Source organism: Talpa occidentalis, unplaced genomic scaffold (assembly GCF_014898055.3).
Source record: "Talpa occidentalis isolate TD23 unplaced genomic scaffold, MPIMG_talOcc4v2.1 talOcc4.673, whole genome shotgun sequence".
NCBI lineage: Eukaryota > Metazoa > Chordata > Mammalia > Eulipotyphla > Talpidae > Talpa > Talpa occidentalis.
The window spans coordinates 1-8,327 of NW_023605054.1; the positions used below are offsets into that span (position 1 = coordinate 1).

At 58.6% G+C, this 8,327-nt stretch overlaps 1 pseudogene; it reads left to right on the forward strand.

Moving 5' to 3' along the window:
• The first annotated feature begins 149 nt into the window (after positions 1 to 149).
• LOC119230340 (angiotensin-converting enzyme-like) lies at positions 150 to 8,059 on the forward strand (annotated as a pseudogene).
• The last annotated feature ends 268 nt before the right edge of the window (positions 8,060 to 8,327 follow it).

Consider the following 8,327-nt stretch of genomic DNA (forward strand, 5'->3'; position numbering starts at 1 on the left):
GAGCAGGGGGTGTCATTCGGCTGAAATTCTGGCTGAGTTCCCCTGAAGAGGGGGTGGGAGGTGAGCCAAGGGCCGGGTCAAGTCACTCACCCCCTGCCCCCAGAGCTGACACATCTCATGGCCACATCCCGGAACTATGACGACCTGTTATGGGCGTGGAAGGGCTGGCGAGACCAGGCGGGGAAAACCATCCTCCTGCATTTCCCCAAATATGTGGAACTCACCAACAAGGCGGCCGGCTCAACGGTGAGTCCCTGGGTCTCTGGCCTCAGGGTCTGGGGGGCCTCCAGAGAGGTCCTCGGAGACCCCAGCCTAGTGAGCAGGGGTTGGGGGCCTGGGGTGTCCCTGGAGTGGGCAGGTGGGGTGCTCGGGGAACGGCAGGCATGGAGGGCCTGGCTGTGTCCCTTGCGCAGGCTATGTGGATGCAGGAGACTCGTGGAGAGCTGTGTACGAGATGCCGTCCCTGGAGGCTGAGCTGGAGCAGCTCTACCAGCAGCTGCAGCCGCTCTACCTGAACCTGCACGCCTACGTGCGCCGGGCCCTGCACCGCCACTATGGGCCCGAGTACATCAACCTGCAGGGCCCCATCCCGGCGCATCTGCTGGGTGAGAGCACATTGGGCCTTGAGGGGGTGAAGACACACCCCAGTACGAGGGGGCCGGGGCTGGCCAGAGGGCGAGGGCAGGCTGGGAAGGGCCCAAAGGTGGCACTTCAGGCTGGGTGTGTGCAAGGAGTCAGGCCTGGAGCCATGCTGGAGTGGGGCGGGCATCTGGGCCACATGGGTGGGGGTGTGGAGGGGTAATCACGAGAAACCCCGTCACCTATCACTGCTTGGGGATCCCTGTTGGGCCATTGGGGCTAGGGGTTACTGTGAGTGGAGACCAGATGGAGCCACAGACCATTTACAAATTCTGGGGGACCCAAGAAACTGGCTCAGCTTTGGATCTAGCTCCTGCTCAGCCTCAGGTCTTCGCCCAAAGACCAGCACTCCTTGGTCCCTCTTTGGTGAGGCCAAACATGTCAGAGCGGCCCTCAGCTTGGTCACCGAGGAGCACAGACCGGGACTCTGGGGTGCTGGGCCCCCTGCTTTCCTCTCTCCTCCACTCGCCAGCTCAAGCTCTCCCCCTAACTCACTCGCCTCTAGACGCCAGCTGTCGTCAGCTCTGGCTGACCCTCCTCTGACTGTGGAAAAACTCTCCTCCAAACCTACTTCTGCGCCTGTCCTCTCTTTATGAGCACCTTCCTTTGCACCCTGTCCTGGAGAACGAGGTTCTCTTGTTCTAAACCCAGAGGCATCAGCTCCTCCTGAAGGAGACTGGCTGTTGCACCAGAGTTGTGGACAGGTGCTGCAGACATCGAGCTCAGGGGACCTCACCAGTGACTGGTGGGGCAGCCTGCGCGTCTGCCTTCAAACCCCAGCCCCTGGCCTGAGAGCTGAGGGGGTTGCTTACACCGTCAGTGGTGGCCACTATGCACAGAAGTATGGACATGAAGCTTGATGTTCACCACCCGCTGCAAGACACCCTGGGCTGTACCCCCGATGGCCAGGGAGGACTGCCTTGACTCTGAAGGCCACTGAGGGCCCCCTGGGAGCCAGGATGGTAAAGACCTTGTAGGCTGGATGTGCCGGCAGAGATAACTGTCAAATGCCTGGCACAGTTTGCAGGGAGTAGGTACTCAAGAGACACTGTTTGGATGTGGGGTCTGGAGACTGGGACCTGCTTGGTGGTGCTGAGCCCAAGAGTAACCGCTGTCTCCTCTCTGCCTCCAGGGAACATGTGGGCGCAGACCTGGGCCAACGTCTATGACTTGGTGGTGCCCTATCCGTTAGCCCCCAGCTGGATGTCACGGAGAACATGATAAAGCAGGCTAGCACGGGAGACCCAGGGCGGAGGGGAGGGGTGCGCCCTGTCTGGGTGGGAGAGAGCCCTCCGTTTCGGGAGTTCTCTCCAGCTTACCCCATATGCTGGACACACAGTTGATCCCCACAGTCCCCTGTTTAGACAGAGCCCCCTCCTCTTGCAGGGCTGGACACCCCGAAGGATGTTTGAGGAAGCCAACAAATTCTTCACCTCCATGGGGATGCTGCCAGTGCCCCCTGAGTTCTGGAACAAGTCGATGCTGGAGAAGCCAACCGACGGGCGGGAGGTGGTATGTCATGCCTCCGCCTGGGACTTCTTCAACGGAAAGGACTTCAGGTGCGTCCTGGCCCAGCCAGTGGGCCTGGTCCTGAGCCAGTGGGCAAGGAGATGAGCCAAGTGAAGGCTCCATTGCTGTCCGTAGGCGTGGAGAGTCAAGGGCCTGGACCAGACCAAACCATTGGTTTCTGGCAGGCGAGGGTAAGAGGGTGTCCTGGATGCTCACCAGCTCTGTCACCTGGGTCAGGGGTGAGCACTTGCTTCCAGGTCCTGGGCGTTGAGTGCCGTGAGAGCGGCCCAGCCTTTCCTCACTGATGGCCCCTGTGCACCGTGGGCACCCTCGGGCCCTCTCCCTGGGTGCATGTGCCCTGACGCAGGGAGGCATGTGAGGGTGCCGGAGCTCACCACTAGCAGGCTCAGAAGCGGTCTCCTTTGCAGCCTGGTGCTTCGGTTATCTAGTGCAGCATAGCCCGCCTCCACTACCCCCGATTAAGGGGCCTGTGAAACCATCTGGTTATACTCAGCATTTTCTGTGCCAGGAATGCAGTAGAAATGGCTTATCCCTGCTCTGCCGTGATGAAGGCCCCAGCTGGGAAAGCTCTGGTGGCTGCAGGTGGCAGGGGTGGCTCAGTGAGCCACCCATATGGGCCTTGGTTCCGATTCTCCCTTGGGTGCCTCAGTTTCTCTCACCGTGGCACACGCCAGGGTGGGAATGTTCAAGTCGGCTTCTTCACTCCCGTGTCGGGCAGTGGAGCTGGGTGGTGGGAACCCGGGGGCTGGTGGCTGGCTCTCTAGGCTAGCTTGAGTCTCCTACAGTGTGGCAGTCTCAGGCAGTTGGCTTTCTGCTGCCTGGCAGCTGGCATCCCCCAGAGCGGAATAGGAACAGCCAGACCTCTTAAAGGTGTCGTCCCACACTGGCACAGGTGTAGTTCTGCTGCATTTTATTGGCCAAAGCAAGGCACAAGGTGAAACCCCCATTCAAGAGAAGGGAAAAAAAACCCAACTCTAGGAGAAGCAGCCACAGCTGATGATCTGCCACAGCTGATGGCGTGTCTCGTGAGTGCACAACAGCCTGGAACAAACCAGACGGCACTTGCTGGGTCACCTGGCCTTGGGTTCTTCAGGGCATGAGGACTGCAGCTGTCAGGCTGGGCATGGACAAAAGCAAAGGGGTGAGAGCTCCTGGGGGATCCTCCCTTGGATGGGGAGCCATAGGAAGAGGATAGGCCCCACCCTCGCTGTAAGCGGCACTCTAGGCAGCCCCGCCCAGCCCCTGGTAGAATGAGAAAAATGAGGTCAGCTGCCACTGCAGGGCTCTGGTTAGATCCAAGGGAGAGGTCAGCTCACAAAAGAGAAGGAGGAAAGGCCAAGAGGGAGGTGGAATTTCTGGACAGGCCTCCAGCTGCCACTTTGGTCCTGGCCACAGGAATCTTGCAGTGAATGCCGGGCCGCCCGGGGCTGCCAGGTGGGATGCAGTCCTGCGGGCACAGGGGTGTTCTTCCAGGAGCCCAAGTGTTAGGAGAGATGAAAACATGTACTTGAGAAACCACACGACCCACATTCTAGAAAGTTCTGCCCTGAGCATACTGAATGTCCTCATGTCTCTAAGGCAACTTGATAACTGGACTGGGGGTTGAGCAGAGGAAGACCACACTTTAGGGGCTTCTACCCCAGATTCCCTCTTTCTCCGGCTTACTTCTTAGCTCCTTTTGGCCTCCCCTCCCACAGTGCTGTGTTCCCTGCACAGGACAGTGGTCAGGGCTGCCCTGTTTGCAGTGAGGACAGCAGGCCCCTTTGGCCCAGGATTCCTCACTGTCCTTCCTCCACGCCCCTCCCCACCCTGTGTCCCAGGATCAAGCAGTGCACCTCTGTGAACATGGAGGAGCTGATCGTGGTTCACCACGAAATGGGCCACATACAGTATTTCATGCAATACAAGGACTTGCCTGTGACCTTCCGGGAGGGCGCCAATCCTGGTTTTCACGAGGCCATGGGGGACGTGCTGGCCCTCTCAGTGTCTACCCGAAGCACCTGCGCAGCATCAATCTGCTGAGCAGCAAGGGTGGCGAATACGGTGAGAGCAGCAGGAGATCGGCTGGAGCGGGCAGAGCGACCAAAAGCGCAGAGAGCTTGGGAGGGGGGGAGGGGGGACTAAACAGCCCACAGGCTGAAGTTGGGACAGAGCAGCTGGGAGCAAGGGGCCCCCACAGGGTGAGCCAGGAGGATGGCACCCAGACCATGCCAGGAGGTAGGTCACAGGACCCAGAGGTACAGCCCACACCTCTCCCCACCCACTGCTGCTCTCTCCGCTGCCATGCTGCTCAGACACAGCAGGAGCAGTGTGCAGAGCTGACCCCGGCCTCCTATCCCTCTGCAGAGCAAGACATCAACTTTCTAATGAAGATGGCGCTGGACAAGATCGCCTTCATCCCCTTCAGTTACCTGGTTGACCAGTGGCGCTGGAGGGTTTGACACAGCATCACCAAGGAGAACTACAACCAGGAGTGGGTGGAGCCTCAGGTTCTAGAATGCTCCCGTGGGGTGTGGGCTAGCAGGGAGTGTGGTTCTCCACGGTGTTCACACATGCCTGTGTGTTGTGCATTGTCTGCGTGCATGTGGCAAGTGTGTGTGTGCACACGTGTGTGGGGGTGATGGTGCAGAGGCATAGCCTATAGGACCTGGAGTGCCCCGGGGAGTCCCAGGGCTGGGAACTATCCTTTGAGTCAAAAAGCACAAGCTTTTCTGGTTAGGTTGTCCCCAAGGCCTCCCTCCACATCTCCTTCCCATTTGACAGGCTGAAGTACCAGGGCCTCTGCCCCCAGTGCCCAGGAATCTTTTGGACTTGTTTCCCTGATTTTGACCCAAAGGTTTGAACCCAAGGGGGGTGAGATCTACATTTCACTGAGTATCAGCATCAGCTGGGATTCCTTTTTATAGTATATGTGCTGCCGAAGCGAGCACTGGGATTCCTTTTTATAAACTGTGGGTTCTTGGACACCGCCCCAGACCCCCTGTATCAGTACCTGGGTCCTGACATCTGGGCGCTTTCACAGGCTCCTCCGCAGGCTTCCTGTGAGCAGTGGGTCCCTGTCACCTCCAGAATCAGGATCTAGAAGTTCGCTGGGCCGCATGCTGGGGCTAGGAGCAGGGAGGTGGTCCAGGTGGGGCGAGCCGGAGGATAACAGCCAATCAGTGACCAGGAAGGGGGATGGGCCAGAGGGGGAACCAATCAGGAGCGATGATGGAGCCGGGGTAGAGCGTGGCTGGGCAAAGAGCCGGGCCTGCAGCCCTGAAGAGCAGTCGGAGAAGGGAAGCCGGAATGCTGCAGCTGCTGCTTCTTGGCCATGAGGCAGTTAGAAGGACATCATCCTTGGGGTTCAGGAGTGAAGGACAGGGTGGGGGCAAGAGAAGGGAATGGGGGCACGCTCATTGTGTGGAGATTCCGAGCAGGGCCAGGAGAAGCTGCCCCATAAACCCCGGGAACCCTGGGGCTCAGTGGCCACGTGGGCCTCAGCCACCCCATCCCCACTGTCCTGACGCCTGTGGAGATGGTGCTTCCTGGCCTTATGGCCCAGGGCAAGTCCTGCTGTCTTCCTGACTCTGTCGCTGCATCTGCACTATGGGGTCGTATTTCCACCAGCCCTGGTGCATGATCGTGGGTGTCTGCTGAACTGAGGGAGGGGACAGAGCTCTGCCGCCTATGGTGTGCTGCGCCATCCCTGAAGCGGGCACTAGGGGAACCGCAGAAGGAGGGGTTGACGTGGCTCCTCTGCCCAAAGTTGGAGTGTCCTGCTTAAATCTAATTCCACACCAGTGATTCTCCAAATCATCATCCCATCAGTCTCCCTCTGAGACCCCACTTCACTGTCAGAGGTAACGGTTATGATATGATTGTGGGGTGATCCTTCCACACTTATATTTTCCCCCACATACATGGCCGGGCCATGGGAGTGTGTGTATATTCCCGTGTGTGGCTCATTGTCCCCAAGGGCAGCCATTCAGCCACTCAGCAACGTGCTTTTTTGACTTAACTCAAGGATTCCTGTTTGGGATCCCAGGAGCCAGGCCTTCCATCTGCCCGGCAGCTTCCACCACGTGCCTCTCCCCGCGTCAGGTGAGTCTCCATGGGCACGTCCCTGACAGCCAGCCTGGCCTGCTCACCTGAGTGCCCGCGTGGGAGTGGGGTTGCGCAGGAGCCCAGATGCTCTGGGAATGGGACATGGTCAGCGCCGGGGCCTGCCGCCTCCAAGGACCCGCTCTTGTTCACCAAGGCCCCTCCTAGGGAGGTGGAAGGGCAGCCTGACAAGGCCCAAACCTGCCTTCATAGGAGGTGTGCACGTCGAGGTGCTTGGAGCCTTGGCAGGCCAGGCATTGGGGACTGTAAGGGCTGACTGAGGAGGGAGCCATTTGGGGAAGTGCCCCATGGGGTCTGATCCAATGGGAACCTCTAGGAGAAGGAGCTGTCTCCTCTCCTCCCAAATCCCACTTCTATTTCTAGTTCTGGGGTCCCCTATCCTTCTGTATAACCTCTGTCCCTGCCATCCGCCCTCTTCAGAGTCCTTGGCCCCTGCTAATGCCCCTCTAGTTCCTTCTCCTTCCACCGCCATCACAACTTACCTCTCCTGAGTACCTTTTCCTCGGGGCCTGGGGAACTAGACCCTACACTGTGTTCATTCATTTATTCAGAAAGCTTTGCAGAGCTCTGTGCCAGGCGTGCCTCAGGCACTGATGAGAGAGTACTGAGCTAAGCGAGATCCCCACCCGCCTGGAGCCTGCCTTCTAGGAAGTCAGTGGGCAGTGATGATCCCGCACAGTATTTCTCCACGTGGGCATCTCCTTAAGGTGCACACTCTCATTTAGTAGCTCTGGGCTGGGGCCTGAGGGGATGCCCTCAGGGGATGTCCAGGGTGTGGACCACAGTTTGAGCGGGGAGGGTTTGTGTGTTACACCTCATAGGGGATTAAAGTCTCAAAGAGGAGCAATGGCTTATGCAAAGGAATGATCATCTAACAGTGGAAACCTAGTGAGGTATTGATGGCCGGGAGGTTCTGGAAGGCAGGGGGACCTTTGGTCTGATCTTATACGTGGCTGCTTTCTTCGTCTATATATCAGCTGGCTCGACTCTCCGGCCCTGCTCCTTACCTCCCTACTGCTCCTATTCAGCCTGGCTGTGGGTGAGAACATCTGGAAGGGGTTCCCTGGAACTGGAGGGAATTTCCAGGCAAATGAGGCTCTGTCAGCTCAGTCAGGAACACCCACCCCTGCCATCTGTTCCAGACGTGATTAGAGTCTGTGTGAGAGGAGCCAGCAGTTAGCAGCTCTTCCAAGGAGACGTCCATGACCTGGGCACCTCAGGGGGCTGCCAGCTGCCAGCCTGGGGTCCTGAGTGTGCAGAGCCAATCCCTTCCCCTTCTCCCGCTCTCTGCTGGGAGGTGAGGTACCTTGGAATTCCAGAGGTGCTCTGAGGGTCTTTCCAAGGACAGTGATGGAGGGAGAGGCTGCCCTAGTTGTCAGAGCAGTGCCATCAGCCCAGAACTTTCTCATCCTCATACTCCCTGTGCTTTGTCATGGCCAACATTAGTCCTACCCACTGCTGGTGCTGACGGTCCCATGTGCTGGGAGCCTCACACCTGAACTCATCTGATCTGTCAGGACTGGGAGGCAACAGTTCAGAGAAGTCAGGTTACCCACAGGAGGTACAGAGCCAGGATTTGGACACAGAGTCACCCAATACCAAAGCCCAGACCATGCAGCCTGTCTGCATAACTCATCGACTCGTTCAGTGAACACCTCGCCTCTCTCTGTCCTCTGCCCCTAGGGAAGCTCCTCGTTTGGGGCTCAGGGTGGGTGTGATCAGCCAGATTCGTCATGTGCAGCTGCCTAAGACCAGGCGGTACCTTCATCATGAGGATGACAAGTGAGCATCATGGAGTCTGGGAGTTACTCAGCACCGAGGATGGGTATCCTCTGAATCATCCTGGTGAACAGCAAGTGGGCAGAGCAGAGCACCTAATCCCAAACCAGGAGGCCCAGGTGTGCACTTGGGAGCTCCCAGGGGACCGCTGGGGACAGCTTGCCCAGTCAAGGGGGCAGCAGAGCCAAGTTGTGAGACCTGCTCTCATGGAGGGGGCGGGGGAGTCTGCCCTCCATCCCTGAGTCCCGCTGCCTGCTGTGTGGGGAGAGAGGGGG